Here is a 21365-nt window from a genome sequence, read left to right as displayed (position 1 = left end):
ACTAATTGAATTTTTTAGGCTTGACATGCAAAGTAATACCTCACTTGCAACTCATCTGAATTATATGGAAATCTTGTTGACACAACTTACAGGGATCAACTTGAAGATGGATGAAGACATTTGCATTGGAGTGCTTCTCAAAAGTCTTCCACTTGAATTTGATAATGTGTCTACCACATTAATCAACATGCCAAAGCCAAAACTTGTGGACATCAAAGCCTCTCTCCTAGAAGAGGAAAAGAAGATCAAGAACAAAGGAGAAACAAGTATCTCAAGAGGAGACCAACAACCTCTCTATGTGAAAGGAAAGAAGAGCGTAGTCTGTGACTTTTGTAAGAAATATGGGCATATTGAGAAATTTTGCTATGCTAAGAAAAAATCTCAAAGAGCATATCTTGCTACAATCAAAGAAGATGAAGACAACATAGAAGAAGAAGGAGAAGAAAAACCCCAAGAACAAAAGGATAAGACTCACCAGTCCAACTTTTGTAGCTCATTTTCTAATGATAGACTTTTTTAGTTTAACATGTGGACTTGCCTTATGTTCCCACCATAAGCTCCTAAAACTCCTCATGTAGCCTTTGCACACTACAGCCTCTACACACTTAGTGAGGCCTTGTAACAATCTCTAGCTTTATATGGTTGTTTTTTGTTTCTTCCATGTCTACACTTAGCAAGGTTCTACTCACGACAGCCTCGGTATACTCAGTGTCTTTTTTGGTTGTGATTGAGGAGGGGTGTTGAGAAATGTGCAATCACATCCACCATAGACTCTTTGTATGGGACAAATAAGGCAAAGAAACATACAACAAATAAAGCCTTAGACTAGGTCATGTATGCATGGTTTATTAAACTACAGTTGTTGAATACCATGGTCCCTTTCCACCTATCTCCACCTACCAATACCACCTACTGTAAGCCTATAAAAGGCACTCATACCCACACTAATTCTATCATTATTATTAGTCAGTTGTACTTGCATTATGCTTGGATCATATTAGTTGTTTTTTATCAATGCTTCTGCCTCATTATGATTGTCTATTTGCTCATCAGTGATCCTCCATACCAATGCATTCTCAGTATTTTAACAAGAATCTAAATAAATTTGTTGAGGAACTGGTGGCTTTGGAGATACCCATTGAGGTCTAAGCAGACTTGAAGGGTGGTGGTGGAGAGGAATGGATGATTGCAGTGGGTGAAGTGGCTATCATTCATATCCTCTAGAAAAGCAAAGAGCAACTCGCATCATTAGTTAGAGCCATCACACAACCATCTATAGCATTAGGATCAAAATGGAGTACTGGGAGGCCGTGCTCCTGTGGGGTGGGGTCTTGCCTAAGGAGTATCCTAAGCAGACTAAGGTAATAACAGGTAGTAATAAAGGCGAGGTCACAGCATGAAGAGAACTCGTTGATGAAGTGGATTAGGGTATCGTACAAATTTTTGTCAAGATTGTGGGAGAGAAGGAAGGAGTCTCACTTGTAGCTTTCTTGCTTGCACAATGGGGGAATACACACAGAGGTGGAGGCTGAAAAAAGTTTTCCTCTTCTTAGTTGTGTAAGCCAAAAGAACTCTCCTACAAAGAAATAGAAGAACCCTATATATGGGTCTCAAACCAAACTCAACTAACTAAGGTGGCATACTAACTGAGCCACGAACTACAGTAGATAAGGATAGCTGTCATGTAGCTATTATTCATGGGCGGTGTACCAACCATGTCTGCAACAACTGAAAAGTCGGTGACATAAATACACAACGGTCACCCTGGCGTATCATGAGTGGAGCTCGATATCTCAACACTCCCCCTCGAGCTCAATCCCAATTTCTGCACACCAAGCAGGTCTCTGAACTTGCGCAGCTTCTCTACGCCCAATGCCTTCGTGAATATGTCAGCTACCTGATCCTCTGTGCTGACATAAACTAGATCAATAAGACCTAGTAAAACCCTCTCTCGCACATAGTGATAATGCACCTCAATGTGCTTTGTTCTAGCATGATAGACTGGGTTATTTGCCAAGTGTATACTACTCATGTTGTCACAATAAATGACAACTGGCCCATCTGTAGACTGATGCATATCATAAAGTAGCTTATGCAACCAAGCTACCTCACATGCAGCCATTGCTGCACCCCTGTACTCACCCTCTGTGCTGGACAAGGCAACTGTAGGCTGTTTCTTGCTGCTCCAAGTGACTGCAGCACTCCCAAAAGAGAACACATATCCACTGGTAGATCATCTATCAGAAATACTACCAGCCCAATCAGCATCAATGTATCCATGCAACTGTATCTGAACCCCAGTCTCATAAAATAGTCCATACTGCAATTTGGACTTCACATACCTGAGTATGCGTCTAGCTGCATCCAAATGTGGTTTCCTTGGAGCCTGCATAAACTGACTTACCAATCCAACAGCATAGCTCAAATCTGGCCTAGTAATAGTCATATAAATCAAACTTCCTACTATGCGTTTGTACATAGTAGGGTCTTCTAGAAGCTCACCTGTATCTGTGCTCAGCTTCACATTCTGCTCCAAAGGAACTGAATTAGGCTTATAGCCTGTCATCCCATATTTGGACAGCATGTCCAATCCATACTGCCTCTGCAAGAGCTGTATCCCACTTGGTGATCTAATCACCTCAATGCCCAAGAAATAACGTAGCTCTCCCAAATCCTTCATCTCAAACTTCTGCTTCAATAGCATTTTCACATGAAGGATATCTTCATCACTGTCACCTGTCATAATCAAATCATCAACATAAATGACAAGTAGCATAATACCTTTCTCTGTTTTTCTCACATAAAGTGAGAAATCTGCCTTGGAAATCTGAAAGCCAATAGTGACAAGATACTGTCCTATCTTGTCAGACCATGCTCTAGGTGCTTGCTTCAAGCCATACAAGGCTTTCTTCAACCTGCAAACAAACTCAGGATGAACAACATGCACATAACCTGGTGGCTGCTCCATATAGACCTCTTCTTGCAAATCACCATGCAAGAAGGCATTCTTTACATCCATCTGATGTAAAGACCATCCCTTTGATGCAGCCATAGCAATGACTGCTCTTACGGTTGCCATCCTTGCAACCGGACTGAATGTTTCTTCATAGTCAATGCCATATGTTTATCCATACCCCTTGACTACTAATCTTGCCTTGTATCTGTTCATAGAACCATCTGCATTGTGCTTCACCTTATAAACCCACTTACAGCCAATTGCATTTTTACCTTTAGGCAAAGGTACCAATTCCCATGTAGCATTTGCTTCCAAGGCATCCATTTCTTCATCCATGGCTTTCTCCCATTTTTCTTTTCCCATGGCTTCCTCAAAAGAAGTGGGTTCTGGTTCCTGTATCACTTTAACCATATATGCATAATGAATAGATGTAAATCCATCATATTTCAGCCTATCCACAGGATACCTAGCTCTCGTAGACCTGCGCAAAGTAGGTTCACCCCCAGATGCTCTCAAAACATCCCTGGTCTTCCTTACTCCAGGTGTAACAATAGAAGGAATACCCAACTCATCATCAATGCTCTGTTCTGAGCCACTGGATTCACCATCCACATAAGAGTGACCTGCATTCACATCAAACATGGGCTGATCAACCTTCTCTTTTCCTTTTCGTGATACCTGCATACCACTATCTGCATTGCTTTGAGAAGATTCTCCTGATCTCAATATGCCTGTCCATGGCAAAGAATGTGAACCACTATTAGAGGACGCTCCAGGTCCACTAATATTTTGTGACTGCTGCTGTGAATTCTGTGCAGCATTACCATTTTGTGCATCTACATCATCAATCACATTTACTGGTTTATACCAGCTACTCATCTCATCAAAGACAACATCTCTGCTCACTGTAAACTTACGAGTGAGCATTACCATTTTGTGCAGCATTACCATTTTGTGCATCTACATCATCAATCACATTTACTGGTTTATACCAGCTACTCATCTCATCAAAAACAACATCTCTGCTCACTGTAAACTTACGAGTAGAAGGGTTATAGCATCTATACCCTTTTTGCTGCAAAGAGTAACCAATAAAGATGCACTTCTCAGCTTTTGGATCCAACTTGAATCTCAACTCATCTGGCACATGTACATAGGCAATGCAACCAAAAATTTTCAAATGAGAAATATCTGGTTTCCTACCAGTATACCTCTCCTCTGGAGTCATCCCATGTATTGCTGTAGTGGGAGTCCTGTTCATTATGTAGACTACTGTAGCAACTGCTTCAGCCCAATAAAAATCTGGCAGGTCTTTTTCATTGAGCATGGCACGAGATACCTCTCCAATATGCTTGTTTTTCCTTTCTGCAATTTCATTTTGTTGTGGGGTATGACTGCATGAATATTGCTGCTTTATGCCATGCTCCTGCAGGAACCTTGCAAACTCATTTGAGAGATACTCCCCCTCCATCTGACCTTAGGCATTTTATTTGCAGACCTGTTTCTTTTTCAACCATAGCTTTAAGAGTTTTGAAATGCCCAAAAACTTCACTTTTCTTTTTCATAAAATACACCCAAACTTTTCTGCTATAGTCATCAATAAAAGTGACAAAATAATGACAGCCTCCAAGAGATGCAACTTTAGTAGTCCACACATCAGAGTGGATTAATTCCAATGGCTTCTCACTCTCTTGAACATGTCTAGGAAATGGTTTCCTTGCCTATTTTCCAAACTGACAGGCTTCACATACCTTATGCATTTCTGCAACCTTGAATTTGGGCAATCCTGCAATAATATTTTGGGCCTGCATTGATTTAAGTTGCTGTACATTAACATGACCAATGCGTTTATGCCAGATATCAATATTTGCAACAACTACACCGGTCCCATGTGCAAACATTGCTGCACTCAATTCAGACATGTCTACATCCAACGTAAACATTCTGTCCTTCTTCTTTCCTTTTGCTATCAAGCGACCTTTATTTTTCATATCCTCAACAAAGCATCCATGAGGATTAAATCTGACCTGCAAGCCCTGCTCAACCATTTGACCAACAGAAACCAGATTCTTGGTGATATTCGGGACATGAAATACATCGGACAAGTATTTCTTTTTCCCATCCTGCATAGACAAAGGAATTTTTCCAATCTGCACAATAGGATGTGCAGTATCATCACCAGTCTCTACAAATCCTGGTTTTTCCATTTTCCTTGCATCCTCCATCCATTCTGCATGACCTGTCATGTGGTTTGATACACCTGAGTCAGCATACCACACATCATTGCTTTCTTCTGCACTTGTCACAGAATTGTTCATGTGCTGCACCATAAACAAATGCTCATTTCTGTCATCACCCTGTCTACTAGAAGATGCATAATTCCCTTGTTGCAGTTTTCCATTCATGATGTCATTCTGCTTTTTATAGCAGTCTTTAGCCATATGACCCATTTTACCAGAGTAGTAGCATTCAACATTGCTGTTTGCATTTTGGCCTCTTTGCCATCCCCCACGACCTCTTTGGCTCCCCCTGCCTCTAGAGTCACCACGTCCTCCTCCATAGGATTGGTTTTCTTGAGTTTGTTGCATATTCTGATTTCTACCACGGCCTCCAAATCGGCCTCCTCTACCTGTGCCTCTACCTCTTCCAGCATTTGAGTAGAAGACAGCTTCTTTTGAAGTTCCTCCTGAAGAAAATGCACCACCATTTCTTTGCTCCTCAGAAATTAGAATAGCAATCAACTCCTCAAAATCAGGAAATCTTTCACGGACGGAAATGGATGTTCGGAACTGTGCATAATCCTTTCCTAGACCATTCAAGGTCACAGAAACTAAATCATCATCTTCCACTGGCGACCCAATGGAAGCAAGTGCATCTGCAATCTTCTTCACCTTCATGTGGTAGTCGTTGATGCTCATATTTTCTCTTTGCACATTGTGCAACTCTTGCTTGAGCTGTATTTTCCTGGCTTGCGTATTTGTGCTATACATTTTTGACAAAGTATCCCATGCCTCCTTTGGCGTACTTGCATCTTGAATATGCACAATCATAGAGTTTGAAATGCTGATAGACAGCCAGTACATAACTTTCCTGGCTCTCTCATGCCATGCTTTAAATGCCTGCATTTGCTGTTGATTGGGAACATCAGAAAGAACTGGTTCTTCTTCATTTCCTGCAACAAATTCCCAATATCCTTTTCCCATAAGGAAATTTGTCATTCTAAACTTCCATGCTTGGAAGTTGTTCTTGTCAAGCTTTTCAGTGACAATCTGTGAAAGAGAATCAGACGCCATTACAGAACACTACAAAAAATTATGTCACTGCAAAGAACACAGCTTCAGCCTCACAAGGGCAAATCTGCAAAACTGGCGAAAGTGGTATTTGACCACACAGTCACTTCCTAGTGACGATTTTGCATATACAGGAACCAAGGATGATTCTGTAACTCCCAATGTCTATGCACACGAGCATACGATGCAATATCTGTGGTAGCTTTTCACCGACCTGTAGAACAGTGGTCGCACAGCATAAAACAGTGCTTTTTCCTGAGTGCGTGCAGAAAACTTCCGCCTCCAAAACAGGCCCCGAAATGGCCTCAAATCAAAAAAACAGGGTCGTCAAGGGCAAAAGCCCTTTCCCACAGCATATACTGCCCTCTTGCTTCATCGCGAAGGGCGTCTCAACCTGAGACAATGCGCTCCTGCAATTTCTGGCTGTGCTACCTGCAGAGATCTACTCCCAAAACAGAAAATGAAAGCAATACTGCTCCTCTTACTAGAACACCGCGAGCTTGGCTTGCTTTCTTGAGCTCCTTACCACGAACAAGGCTCTGATACCATGTCAAGATTGTGGGAGAGAAGGAAGGAGTCTCACTTGTAGCTTTCTTGCTTGCACAATGGGGGAATACACACAGAGGTGGAGGCTGAAAACAGTTTTCCTCTTCTTAGTTGTGTAAGCCAAAAGAACTCTCCTACAAAGAAATAGAAGAACCCTATATATGGGTCTCAAACCAAACTCAAGTAACTAAGGTGGCATACTAACTGAGCCACGAACTAGATTAGATAAGGATAGCTGTCATGTAGCTATTATTCATGGGCGGTGTACCAACCGCGTCTGCAACAACTGACAAGTCGGTGACATAAATACACAACGGTCACCCTGGCGTATCACGAGTGGAGCTCGATATCTCAACAATTTTCTTATGTGAAAATGAGGGCCCCTTCACATGTAGTACAATTCGGATTATAAATTATTGGGAAGTCATAGAGACTATGGACATTGGAGTCAAAATCCACTCCCACTCTTCGAGGGTATGGCATGAAGGTTGGGTCATTCCGCTCAAAGGTTTGAGTGTTGCAAAAGGCCATCCAAGGGTCCATGTCGGTGTCGCAGATCCTCCTTCTACATATAGGTTGGCATTCATAACCAGGCACAGACCTTGGCACCTCAAAAATTTTGTTATGCCAAAATTCTACATCTTCATTGCTCCATAGTATAGGGTTCTACTCTCTCTCCTTCAGCCCCACTTCTCACCGATCCTGCCTCCGATATTAATCACCTCCTCCACCACCTTGATGGGAAAAACTCTATGCAGGATGGTGGGGAATTGGAAATTAAAGTCGGAAGGGATTCCTGGCCGTTTCTTGCCTCTCCCAGATCACAAGGTTGGCATGGAAGCTTGCTGGGGCATCATCCTCACATGGTGAAATAGGTGCTAGGGGTGCCCTTACTCCTTTGGCATTCCATTTTCTTCTTGTTTCCTCCACTATTTCCTTTCTTCTTTCTCTTAGCATTGCCTTTCTTTCTGCAGATGTATCTGTGTGTCGCTACTTGTCAGGTCATGGGGAAGGAGGCGATGGGACAAGCTCTTTCTCGTGCGGTCCCATTTCAAGGTTCATGCCCCCCTCCTCCTTTTGCCTTGGCTCCTATTGTTCTCCTTCAGCGAATCCAAGTGCATCCACTTCTTCTAGGGTTAGGCTTGCCAAAAGGAGATAGCAGCATTGCTCTTCTAGTCTAGGGCCAACTCCCATAGATTGTGGCAGCATTTATAGGCTTGCTCTTAGGGCCCTACGTACTATTCCTAGCTTCTTCTTGATGGTTTCTATGGACTCTCCTTCTTTTTCTTATATGACGTCCAATAAGGTATTCAGGAAGGCATGTTGTTGCGTTTGGAAGACCGCTTGGGCTTCCTCTGCTCTGCTTTCAGTATAAGTATTTTGTCTTTCTCTACTTGAGCTAGACAGCACGCTAGGGTTCTCACCCTCCCTTCATTGTGGATTTCCCACTCTTTGGCCCTCTTCGTTATCTTTTCATAGCTCTCCCCCTGCCTCTATGTTAGGGCCATTATGATCGACTCTTGTTCTTTCCCCTTGTGGGTGAGCCCCTCCCTCCTCCTTTTCCAAGTGTTCAATTTCTCTCTCCAGCTCCTCCTGCTCATCTATTTCGAGGAACACACTAACTACCAAGTCTTCGACCTCTCAGTGATGCTCCTCTTGTTCCTACTTCCTTTTTGCTTCTCCTTTTATTAAGCTCTTCCATGCCCAGTTGGACTCTTTGCAGTCGAGCTTTCTGGTCCTGGTGCTGCAATACCAAGTTTTTGTAGTCCTGTTGTAGCGTGACCAGCTCCTCATTCTTGCCTTCAAGTTGCTACCTCCAGGTTTTCTCCTTTTCTTCCTTGGCGCTGAGCTCGGCCATTAACTCACTAATTTATTTTTAGCACATGGCTACCTACCAAGTTTTTTCCAGCTGTCTGGAAGGTCACCACCGACTCTTTTTTGGCTTCCAACTCATCCACCACTATTCTCTTTTCCTTCTTGGCTTTCTCCAATTAAGAGAGTAGCTCTGCGACATACTCGTTGTAGTTAGCAGGTGGCATCACTATTGTGGGGATGGGAGTTATGGAGGCCCCCACCTTTGTCGCTTAGGGTCCTGCCTTGACTCAACATCCGTCGTTGCTGCCGGTCTTTTTTGCCCTACAGTCGGGATTTCCATGCTCTTTGCCTGAGCTAGTTCCTTGCTGACAAAATATTGCACCCAAGCCATAAGATTAGTGGCATCGACAAGATGCTCTAGGTGGGCGTTCCCATTGCAGGGGTAGGCACCATGAGGGGCGAAATGGGATGGATGGGGGCTTTTCCCTTGCCTTCATGTGTTGTGGTTGGTGTGCCTTCAAGTACCTGAGTGCTTGAACCTGGGCCCTCCTCTCTCCTCGAGCTCAAGGTGTCCATCTCGCCTTGTTTTCCTTGCTGCTCCATTGACCTACGTTTGGCCACCCCAGCTCAATGTCTTCCTCTTCCTTCTTCCTCAACTCTCATCTTGTTCAGTGGCCTTTCTCCTCCTCTGTTCCTCGGCTCTTTTTGACTCTTTCTTGGCTTTCTGCAGGTCTGCTTCCTCCTTTTTCTTCCTTTCTTCCTCCTGCTTTTTCTGTGTCATCTTCTTCCTAGGCATCTTTGCTTTCCTTCTGTTGGATTGAGCTTCCTACTCTCCCTCCTCTTCACTAATCATCCTCTCAATTGATTGTTCTTTGTCATGACGATGAGGTGACCTATAAAGGAAATAGGAAAAGAGGACCTAGGCTAAGATGGCCAGATGTAAAAAGGGATGGATGCCCAAAGGGGATTAGGGTTAGGGTTTTGTATAAAATGCAAAAAGTGAATAAAGAAGCTCATTCTTGTGTGTAGCCAAAACTAGCTCTCCTCTTCTCTTCTTCTTCTTATTCTTGCTTACTTGAGCTTTTGTTTGAGAGAGGGAGTGTGAGGGAGTGAGTGTGTGAGGTTGAGGGACCGTGGTGGAGAAGCTCTCCATCTTCTCCTCTCTTCTTCTTCTTCTCTTCTCTTCTCTTGTCTCACATGCAGCAATGGAGCATGGAGCTTGGAGCTTGAGGATCAAGCTTGCTTGAGCTTGCACCTAGGATTGTGGAGCTACCTAACTGCTTAAGGGAGGAGGCACCTCTATCGAACATGGAGGTACGCTCACTACACTTGTAGGTGTGAGAGCACGTACGACCATGTAAGAGGTAGCCATTGCACTTGGCTTGAAATGCTTGAAAAAAAAAGCGGTCTGTGGGTCTTAATGATCGTTCCCACATCTTGGTTCCATTGTTGGGACCCAACGGGTTCAAGCTTTGAGTGCTTGTGCACTCCAAATCAAGCATTGAAGTAGGGTTGGTGCTTGAGATAGGTAGGAAGCAAGGGATTTGAAGAGGTGTTTGATCTCCTTTGCAAGTAAGTTTTTTTTGTTTTTCGGATTTAGAAAGTAGGTTGGATTAGTGTAAGTGGTTACTTGTGATTTGAATGCATTTAGGTAAAGAAAAAAATAAGAAAAAATAAAGAAATACATAGTAGGGTTCTACTATAATAGCAGGCCCAAAATAGGGAAAAAACAAGGAAAAGAGAGCTGCTTCAAGGCATTAGGACGGCAAAGAGAGAGAAGGGAGAAGTAACAAGTAAGAGAGAAAAGGTTTAAGAAGCCAAGAGGGCAAAGAGAGAGGTCATTTGTCATTTCTAAGTTTAGGGAGAGAGCTTGATGGAGAGAGAGAGCTACAAGACTAGAAACCATTTCGTGCTTGGCAATCTTCATCACCATGCCTTTGATCCCCACACGTAAGCTCTAAGTGTGCCTTTGTGTTGTTTAATTTCTTCCAGGATCATGGTTGAGAGATTCATCTACGTGTGTGTGAGATTCAGTAAGATTTTCGTCATTCTGAAACTTTCACCACCGTGTTCAAACTGTCCGATGCCCAAAATTGGACTGTCTAACTGCCTCAAAGTCATCTGGTCTTCACAATCAAATGCAACCAGATCATCCAATCTAACAAAACTTTGAAGAATCGAACAGTCCAAAATCAAATAACCTAGAATCAGACAACCCAAAATCAGACAGCCCAGAATCAAATAGCCCAAAATCAAACAGCCCAGAATTGGACAGCTGATTTTGGGAATCGAACAAAAAAACCTGCAAATCGGACAAGAAAACCAAACATCAAATTCTAACAAACTCTGACCTCACTAGACCTTGTAGAGGCCAAGCCCTAGTAGCTGTAGGACACCCCAGTAGATCCCTAGGTGAGTGAACAGGGCAATAGAGCCAATTGACTCAAGAGTTGAGATTCGACAGTCCAGGAGTGACTGCCATCATTGACCATATCCCAATAGAGATCTAGATAGACAACCTGAACCCACTACCCTTTAGATTATGCTTCAAATATATAGCAGGGACCTAGAGTGGACCACTGCAAGTGGCCACCACCTAGTACGGAAGAGCCAGCACTAGCCGAAATCAATTAAAGGGAGTGTGATCTGCATTGATTGTGATTGAATTTTCATATTTTATCACATAAACACTTGGAGTGCACCAAAAAAAGTTGGAAGCTTAATTTCGCATAATAGCGCACTTTGAGAAGCACCCCACTAGTATATGAGTACTCATAACATTGAGGATTGTTTTTAATAACAATGAATTCACCTAAGATAAGATAAGCTAAACGAATTCACTAGTAGGAGGAGACCCGAGACATTGAATAGGGCCCAAGTATCCCAATCATTGAACACTAAGAGACTTGAATTGTCAGGCCGTTTAGGGAGCAACAATGGCAGGCACAATTAGGGATGTGGCGCTACCCAACTTTATCAATCTCATCGATGCCCTAGTTGCTCAAGAAGTCAGTAATATGTCAAAAACTAGCATCAACCTAGAAATGACGAGCTTTAACTTGGGAGAATTCCCAGTCAACACTCAGCAACAACTAATGACTCAATATGACTTGCAAACCAAAATGGAGTATCATGGTAGACTAATCAAGGACATATTAGCCAATCTAGAGGAGGAGAGAAGGTTGGCAAGGAAAGTGCTACAAAGCATGGCCACCTACAACCAAGAGCAATGAGCTCAAAAACTGAGACAAGTCATAAAAATATGCAAGGTTCAACATGTCTTAGCTCTCGCTAATAGAGCCATGACAGGACCAAATGCTAAGAGGGAGAGATCCTTAAACATTGATCTTATGCTAAGAAATCTTCTCACAAAGTGACTCTTAGACAACACAGTTGCGGATCATGGCACAGAGCAGCTCTAACAACTATGTTGCTAGCAGGCTAGGAATCACCCCGAACTCTAGGAGCTAGACCAAGATACCTATGGTTGCTAAGCAACTCGACAAGCATCATCCTAAAAATGACATATACATATTTGCAAAGTAATTTGATTAAGTATGCAAGGTGAATGGCCTCACAAACCTTGCTCAGTGTGCACAAGCTTTCGGACTTTGCTTAGGAGACAAAGGACTCAGACGTGTTACACTAGTCTAGACAATGCTAAACACGATGATTTTAATAACCTCAAGGGTCAATTCATCGAGAGATTCTCTGAGGTAGGATACTCTGACAAACTCATTGTTATATTTATGAAAGAATCAAAAGGACAAGGAGGATATCTGAGACTATGTCACCCATGTGTGAAGTCTCTTTAAGAGAATTCTAGTTGTTGGAGAGCGACCTAGCAGAGCAGTCTCCATTGTGTTCATAAGTGGAATCCGAAGCGAAGTTCTTTACAAGGCCTTGGTGAGCAACTTAACCCTGCAAAGGGATGTGCTAGCTAGGGTCTTCAAAGAAGCCATATGAGTGGATGACCTATTCAAGGAGAGGAGCTCAAGACCTACAACCGAGACAGCATTGTCTTTGGAACTTCAAAAAGGGCTATGGCCATTGGTGAAATGTCTAACCAAAGCACCCAAGACAAGGGAAAGAATGTCTATCAGAGCCAAGAGTTGGTGGACATGAAGCTAAAGCTAGCTAATCTTCAAGAGATGATGAGAAGGCCCACACGACCTCATATGCAATGCATGCATTCCAGAGAAACCCACCTTTTGGCCGAGTGCATGGATCCCACATCTAGACCCTGTGCCAATTGCCATAGGTTTGGTCATGATGCAATGCATTACCAATTGCCGAGGTCATTGCCATACCCACAGCCATACAATCAACCTTACTACCTAGGGAATAGACCACCGCATTACAAAAGGGGATCTCCACTAGCTCTCCCAACACCCAATGATTCAAAGCTAGTTGTCCCTAGGATGGACATCAACCCCATAGGGATACCCCGACCACCTGGACCCATCATGACCCACCCACTAAGTGATGCTCCAATACATTACATAGAGGAGTTGAATGAGGAAGAAGCATATGTAAACCCTTATGTCTCGTATGACAAAGAGGGTAATCCCATCTTGATGGATTTCACACCAATTCTGATGATGGCATTGAGCAAGGGAAGAGGTAGAGGTCTAGGAGGATAGAACCAAGAACCCATCACATGCTGGACTTGTGATCACCCAAGACACATCTCACCATGATGCTCCAAAAGGGAGCAAGCCAATCAAGAGAAGGCCAAGACTTGAGATGCCTTGATTGTAGGATCACACAATTGTATGCCAAGTGCCCTAGGCAAAAACCATCCACTAGTTTGGCTATCATGCCATATGTACCATTGGGACTATTTGGAGTTGGAACACTCTATGGTGAAGCCACACCAATTTTGTTGAATATCATGGCTCGAGCACATGCAAAGCAGGGTGATATTTCATTACTAGGATCTAGCAACCTCGATGTAGCATCGATAGGGAAGAGAAGTCATAGAAGAAGGAAAAAGTAGGATGAGACGAGGATTATGCTTATTAAGTCAGATAGTGCCACCATGTTACCAAAGGGGAAGTAAGTCACAGAAACAAAAGCGGAGACATTTGCTCCTAAGACAACAGAAAAGGGAAGTGCCAAGGTTGGAGAATATTCTGATCCAAGGCACCAATTAGAAGTGGTTGATGAGGTCAAGGAGTGGGTGAGAAAAGCCCAAGCACATCTAAAAGATGTGAAAACCATCATGGAAGATGAGATCGATGAGCTCTCTAGTGTGAGCACACTAGTCTCACCTACTTAGTTCAGATCAGGAGACGCATCTGCACCCCACGTAACACCACATAAACAAAGCCTAGATACCACACGTGGGTAGAATACCCAAGATCATTGGCAAAATATTAAAGAGCCTAATGAAAAGCAGGAAGTTGGCAACTTGCTCATGACATTGATATCAGCTTTGGAAGAATTCTTTGGAAGAATTGCTTAGGTAGGAGCTATGGCAAGGGTTGAAGCAGTGGGTAGAATGACATGACAAGCTTGGTGTGATAGACTTGCCTGACCATGATGTAGTAATGCACTACAAATGAATGCCTTTTTGGGAAGGCATAGATATGCACACAGTTTTGCTGCCTATCAATGCATTAGGAGATGCCACAAGAAAGGGAATTGTAGAGATAAGAGCTGGAGTAAGTGTACTAAGCCATGCAGGCTTGCAAGCTTGGCTTAACCCACCTATGGAGGCCACAAGGTTTAATGTCACATTGGCTAACAAAATGAAGGTCGAACCATTTAGAGTACTAAAGGATTGGCCCTTAAAGATAGCGGGAGTCTAGTTCTCAATGAATTTCATAGTCATGAAGGGAGTGAACTATGGCGTCCTACTAGGCCAATCTTGGATGCGAAATGCACAAGTGATAGAAGATTGGGGCAATGGTCTCATATTCTTAAGCAATAGATCGGAGGCCGTAAGAGTTCAAATGGATACTTGGAAGACCACTCCAGTTGACCTAGATGCCATTTCTACTATGTTTAAAGGAGACTCACCAGTCAGCAAATCCTATGGACCATTAACAAAGTATATTTTTTTCCTGAGGACGACCAGGATTGGATGCATGTGCTAGCCACCATTGATATGTCGTTCTCAGATGAAGAGGAGGATTATAAATAAGCTGCCAGGGCAGTTGGTGAGTCTCAAAAAGTCACATCATCTCAGCTCCTACCGAAGAGTAGGGTTCCACCATCAATACCACTCCACATGATGGCCAAGAGCTCTAGTAATCGACCAATACTAGTGCACGTACCACACACGAGCCTCCAATGCTAGAACCCTCTGTAAATGTAAGATTAGCCACCATCATTGAGATTGATAAAGAGGGTGAGAAAGTAGTGGCACCTGCCTAGCTATGCACATTAGTGACTGACTACATAGAAGACACATGTCTTTGATACACTCATTGATGAGGGAGGAGTTGACTATAATATCCTTATGCACAATCATTGGACCCTCATTAGTCAGCCCCAAGTGCAACCTACCAACACTAAACTCAACCCATTTGGAGGAAAGTCCTACTCATTGTTGAGAAAGTGCAAAATAGTGGTCTCTATTGAGACTAAAACCCTACCTATGATCTTCTATGCGATGCCTAACACCAATTCCACTAGTAAGGAATCGCTGCTAGGATGCACATTCAAGAAATAAGCACACTGTAATGTCAACTATGACTTGCAATGCATTCACCTTGCCATTGGCAGTGCTCGGATAGTGATGGCTTTCAACAAGGGTAGTGCAACTCCATCAAAGCTTAAAATGCCACTAGTAGAGGAACCTAATGCGAGGTCTAAGAAAGGGGGATCTTAACTTGTCCCATCCTACCAAGACAAGTCACCTACAACCTAAAGAAGACACATCCAAGATCACTGAGCATAGTAGCTCAAATGGGTGCCCTAACGACAATCGTAGCTGCCTAGAAGCAAGCTCTCACAAATCCATGACTATGAAATATCACGTCCTAAGCCTAGGAGGCAAAGCTCGCACTATTGAATAAGACAAACAGTCAAGCTGCGATGGGTACCCAAGGACCTATTGTGTGCTCAAGGATACTATGAAGGAAACAACTCGATTTGGTTTCCCAAGAATAGGAGCGGTACACGTTGTCATGAGATTCTTTGCCCATGGTCTAGGCATAAAACTTTTAACCTATACATATACTACTTAGTCACTTGTAATCTAGACATACTACAAAAGACTTGCCTAGTGCAATAAGTCATAAAAACATAAGTTCACCAGCATATGGCATGGTGAAACAAAGATGGGGGCTCTCTACCTTAAAATGCAATAAATTTTCCATGGTTCCATGTCAAGATGATTGAATTTTGTTACTTACTCATAATCTTCATTGCATTGATTACATGAAGTTGCTACAAGTTTTGTAAGTCATGCTCCACATGTCATGATATAAGTGATTTTGGGCACTTAAATGGCTTGGACTACATGTGTCAGTGATGTAATTACTTCAAAAACAAGTCTCACAAGTTTATTATTGAGAAAAATCACCAAAGTTCATGAAGTTGACTACGTCTTTGAGCATAGGACATTGTATATGCCTTGCATTATCACTTGTGTGACTTATGATATCAATGAACAAGTCAAGTGAGAGACAAGAGGGCAGCAAACAACTCGTTTTTTCCACCGCATTTTTTGGACTGAAGTAGGTGCCATGGATGGAGAAGGGGAAGAGGTGTCCAAAGCTACCACATAAAGGGTAGTTCAAGCCATGCAACCACAAGTATATGCAACAAACTCCACTTAACATGTAAGTGCTACTCTCTCCATGCTCTGACAAGGCTATTCTTGGCTGAGAAAATTAGGCCAAAACTATGTAGCCCATACATACTAAACCTAAATTATGAGTCTTGAGGAAGGTCTAGACCTGACCTATGTATGCTGAGATTGAACTCCCATGTCAACAGAGACAATAAATCCACTCTCTTAAGTCTTTTAAGAGTTGAATAGGGACTGTTATTGATCTTCCATTCCTGTAATTTGGAGGGCTGAAGTCCATCTACTTGCTTTATTGATTAATCTTGACACAAAGGGCTCATTCATGCTCTTGGAAGCTCACTGCAATCTACCATCATAGAGGAAGCTTGGGGAGAGGAGTGTCAAGAAATCGTCTTGACTTGTTTATGAGAAGAAAGTGGGCTGAATATTTCAGCCCAATCAAAGTATTGTGGGCAGCAATACTTATTTTTCTCTTCTTGTAGATTCATGGCATTGCTATGCTTGATGCAAGTAGATATTGCATAAGCATTGTGGAAGGGAGCATCTTGATTGCTCTATGTACATGCTTGAGGCTAAAATAGGTGGCCAGTTACAAAGCAAACAAGGGCAACAGGAAGTCCTTCTTCTCTCCTACTTCTACATGCCTATTGCAAGCTACCTATTGCTTGTTTTATGCTCTTGAATATAGGGGTTGTTTTTGTGCTACATCAAAGTGTCTTCTTGGAAGGTTGAAACCATGTACATTGGCTGAAATAGGCAACCCACATAGTGATTTTTGTGGGCACTAATTCTTTTTACTTCTCAAATGCTTCATATGGTATGATTTACACTTGTACGTGGTCGTTCTATGCTCTCTATGTTAGGGAAAGTTTATACTATCATCATAGGTGAATTTCAAAATTTTTATGGGCTAATTTGGGGCTGAAATCTTCAGCCATATTCAGAGAATTAGCATACAGCAGTGATCTTTTAATTTATTTCTTGCTCTACAATTGACATATTGTCAAATTATGCAAGAATTATGTGCCCTTATGACAATACAATATTTGAGGATCATTCATAGATGCTATGAATTGAATTAAGAGGGGTTCTTTCTTTTACTTCTTGGTTATGGTATCTTAACCTTTTTAGGATCTTTATCTGAAGATCTCTTGAAGAAAAATTCTTTATCCTACAAGCCTTGAAATTAACTCATAAGCTTTGTTCCTTACAAGTATACATTCAATGTAATTATGCAAAGTTGGTCCATGCTTGAATGACGGGATGCAAAGTTGTTTTTTATACTTGTACTTAACTTCATAATCCGTGATTACTCTTACAGTCAAGAAAAAAAGCTTGGCTTGAATTAAAGCTTATGAGGTAATACGCTTCTGATCTATGCTAAGAACTTGCAATTGGAAGCCTTGGATTTGGCTTGAAACCTTCAACTCTTCTCTTATCTCTACCATCTCTAGAGTTTAAACTCTTGAGCTCCAAACATTCTTCTTTCTCAAAACCCTGTGAAAGACCGTGAAGTACCTCTTGAACCTTTAAGAATTCACTGCAAACTAGTTATCTCTTAAAGCCACATCTCCAATTATCTTGTCTAGTTTTCTTGCCAAACCCCTGTGGTGACCTTCAACCCTACGTGCTGCGACAATGTGCTCCTCAATCCAATCCCTCCACCTCATCTCCATAAAGCAATGAGCTAGCTAGGAATGAGAAATCCATTGAATCAAAAAGCACCAAATCCATAGAACCTCAATGAGTGTATCAACCAAAGCCGCAACCAACTGGCCCTAGGCCACCCCATCTCAACCTAACAATTCTAGTGTCCCAACTACCCGACATGCCAAGAGCAGCACATCAACTAAGCCACAAGACCAATCCATCGCACAAGTGGCCAATAGACACCCCATTGAGTAGCCCATGATAGGCATCACTAGTTGAGCTATCTAGCTCAACCAAACCCCAATCTCCCATAAGCCTCAGACCCTCCTATAAGCATAGATCTATCCTTACGTTGGTCATGGAACTAGCCACAAATACGAGGGACGACTTAGTCACCTACATCAGATGCTTGGATGCCACATTCACCATGCTAGCTAGGAACTATGAAACGGCTTGGACTTAGGCCTCCTCAATGAGACATTAGTAATGGAAGTATGCTCCTTGCCATGCACTTGGGAAGAATATGAGTTTGTATTCATCAAGATTCCCAAGGTAGCCGAGGAATTGATGATAGTGAGATCTCTCAAGAGAAAGCTTGCACACAACAACTAATCGCGTCCTATTGCAGGAGCAAAGTCTCTGCAATAAGCTAGTAGCTAGAAGAGCTAACAATGCTAGCTGACTTTGACTCTTCCTTTCTGGGAAAATGGTATGCTTTGCATATCTAATGGGAACAAGAGGGCTACCAAATCATGATCAATGCTGAGCAGAGATGGACAGTCAAAACCGTTGAGTACGACCCTACCTATGTGTCTCCTACCTCGTTCAAAGTCTTGTCCATCACATGCAAACAACCTTTAGAGGAATATGTCATGGCCCACCCCTATTTGGATCAAATCTTATCTGAGGAAGAACTACATATATTGCTAGCAAAATGATCTCCGATGGCTTTCTCACTAATGTCCTGACCTACATTACACACATAGGCATTAGACCCCATGACATGGACCACACGCCCGCTTGGAATATAACCCAAACTTCTACTATTGGCTCATGATGAAGTAAAGTATAGCAAGCATGTGCTTAAATACTCTTAACCCTTCACTCTCTAATCGTAAGAAGGATTTTCATCATTCTCGGGGGGAGGGGGTAAGGTGGAAAAGAAAACATGACTTGAACTTCAAAACTTCAAACCGAATTTCAAAAGCAAAAAAGGATGAATAAAGGAAACTTGTCCTTCAAGAAAATCTTTTATGGAATTCATGCTTGGAATGTGTGGATTTCTTGAAGTATTAAAAAATCACATTTCTTATTGAAACATCGCACCTTTCCATGATGTTTGATCAAACTTTTTCCTTTTTTGCAAAAAGTACTCTCAAACGAGCTAATTGTAAGCTATTGTACCATAACACAAACTTGAGATGGCAAGCCAACTTATGTTCTTAGAGGAAGAGCACAACAGGTACCGACTAGCCACTCAAACACAAGTCTACAACCAACTAAAGTAGGGCACTGTTAGCAATTTGGAAGAGTTGGTAAACAAGGAAGGAGTGGTGAGACAAATAGTCAACCAGTGCAATCTCCACAGATACTTAGAGAAGGTGGACCAGAAGATCAACCACGCCATATGCACAAAATTCTTGAGAACCTTCAACACACGAAAGAACAGTGGCACTTTAATTATTAGGAAGGAAGGCTCCCCTAAAAGAATAGAAGTTGTGATTAGCCCTAAGATAGTGGAGAAGGCCTTAAGTAGCCAACACACAAGGGAAGAGACCAAAAAGGGATATTTATAGCATGTTAAAGATGCTCAAAAGACGAAGGTTCATACCATTGAAGGAATTAATCTAGCAAACATCCTGACTCTGCCATCTAGTTACAAGCCAAGATGGTGCATGCTCTATTTTCCAGTCACCGATGCATTACCCTCATGGCTTGGATTCCAGTGCCAATGCTTGAAAGTGCAACATGGACCTTAGATGAAGTAAACCTAAATGCCTATGTCCACAAGATGATTGAATCATCAACCAAGGCATTATTATCACACTTGAGACTTATAGGAGGGGAGTTACCAGCCACCACAACCAAATCGGACCGAAAAGTGCCTACATCAAAAGCATCCTTAATAGGGTTTTGGAGGGGGGGGGGGGGGGGGTTGTTAACCGCCATCATCCAAGAAGCAGTGAGAGAGATGGAAAGGAAAGAGGAAGTAGTGGAGGCTCGAGAGAGATCTTCCACTCATGAACAGCACCTCTCCCAAGTCCCACAAAACCCATCAACATCTCCAAAAGTAAGAAAGATTGGAAACAAAGAAGCAAGCAAGCCACAAAAAGAGAAGGTAGAGTGAGCCTCAAGAAAGAAGGGAGTTAAACCCTGAGCTTAGTAGCAACAAGAGGAGTCTAGTGAAAGGACTGTGAGTGAGCAAGGCAAGAAAGGTTTAATCCCATGAAGTCAGGTGGAGCAGAAGAAAATCTTGTTGAAAATCCCAAGCAAAAGGGGAAGCAAGAAGAAGAGTAGGAACGCATGCAAAAGGCAGAAAAAGAATCATGAAGAATGGAGGCAGAATGAAGGAAGAAGTGCAAGAGGAGGAGGAAAGACTAAGGAGAGAAGAGGACGAGCAAATGGCCCTCACCATCAGGCTATCTGTTGAACAACCCTCCTGCACAGAAGGGAGAAAATGATCTCATGGTTCAATTGTCCCATTGAGATTCTGAGCAACTACAACACACACTTCACTAAGAACATGATCATGCATTTGCTATTCACATTTATGATTATATAAGGAAAATCTTCCCTGTACTACTCGCAAAGAACATGATCATGCATTTGCTATTCACATTTATGATTATATAAGGAAAATCTTCCATGTACTACTCGCAAGAAAACATTCAAGTTGAATATGCAAAAAAAATCCTGATAAATGTTTGAACCAAAATAGTCTTCACTTCTCAAAGCAACTAAGATGATAGACTTATATTACCACTGTGGACATATTGCAAAATATATAAGACTACAATTGGCTAGACCCCCTTTAAATTGACCTATGGTATTGATGTAATTATGCCAGCCAAATTTTTTGTCTCTAGCTTGAGAGTGGTTGTACAGGAAAGATGGGAAGGTTGAGAGGCTTGGACGAACCGCTTGATGGAAATATAATGATTATCTAAAATTTGATTCATTAAGGGAGTTTCAAAGTCTCAAAAATGCATTTTAGGATGTAGAGAGAGAGTGCTCTAGACCAATGAGAGCAATGCCTCTATAACAAAAGTTCTATTTTTGAAAATGTAAACAATGATTTTATAAATAGACATGGATATAATATTACTATGAATTTTTATTATGAATA

This window comes from Lygodium microphyllum, chromosome 24 (genome assembly GCF_053477565.2).
Source record: "Lygodium microphyllum isolate KBCC chromosome 24, Lygodium_microphyllum_v1.1.10, whole genome shotgun sequence".
In the NCBI taxonomy this organism is placed as follows: Eukaryota; Viridiplantae; Streptophyta; class Polypodiopsida; order Schizaeales; family Lygodiaceae; genus Lygodium; species Lygodium microphyllum.
The sequence above is the reverse complement of the archived record's forward strand: the minus strand, read 5'-3'. Positions refer to the sequence as shown.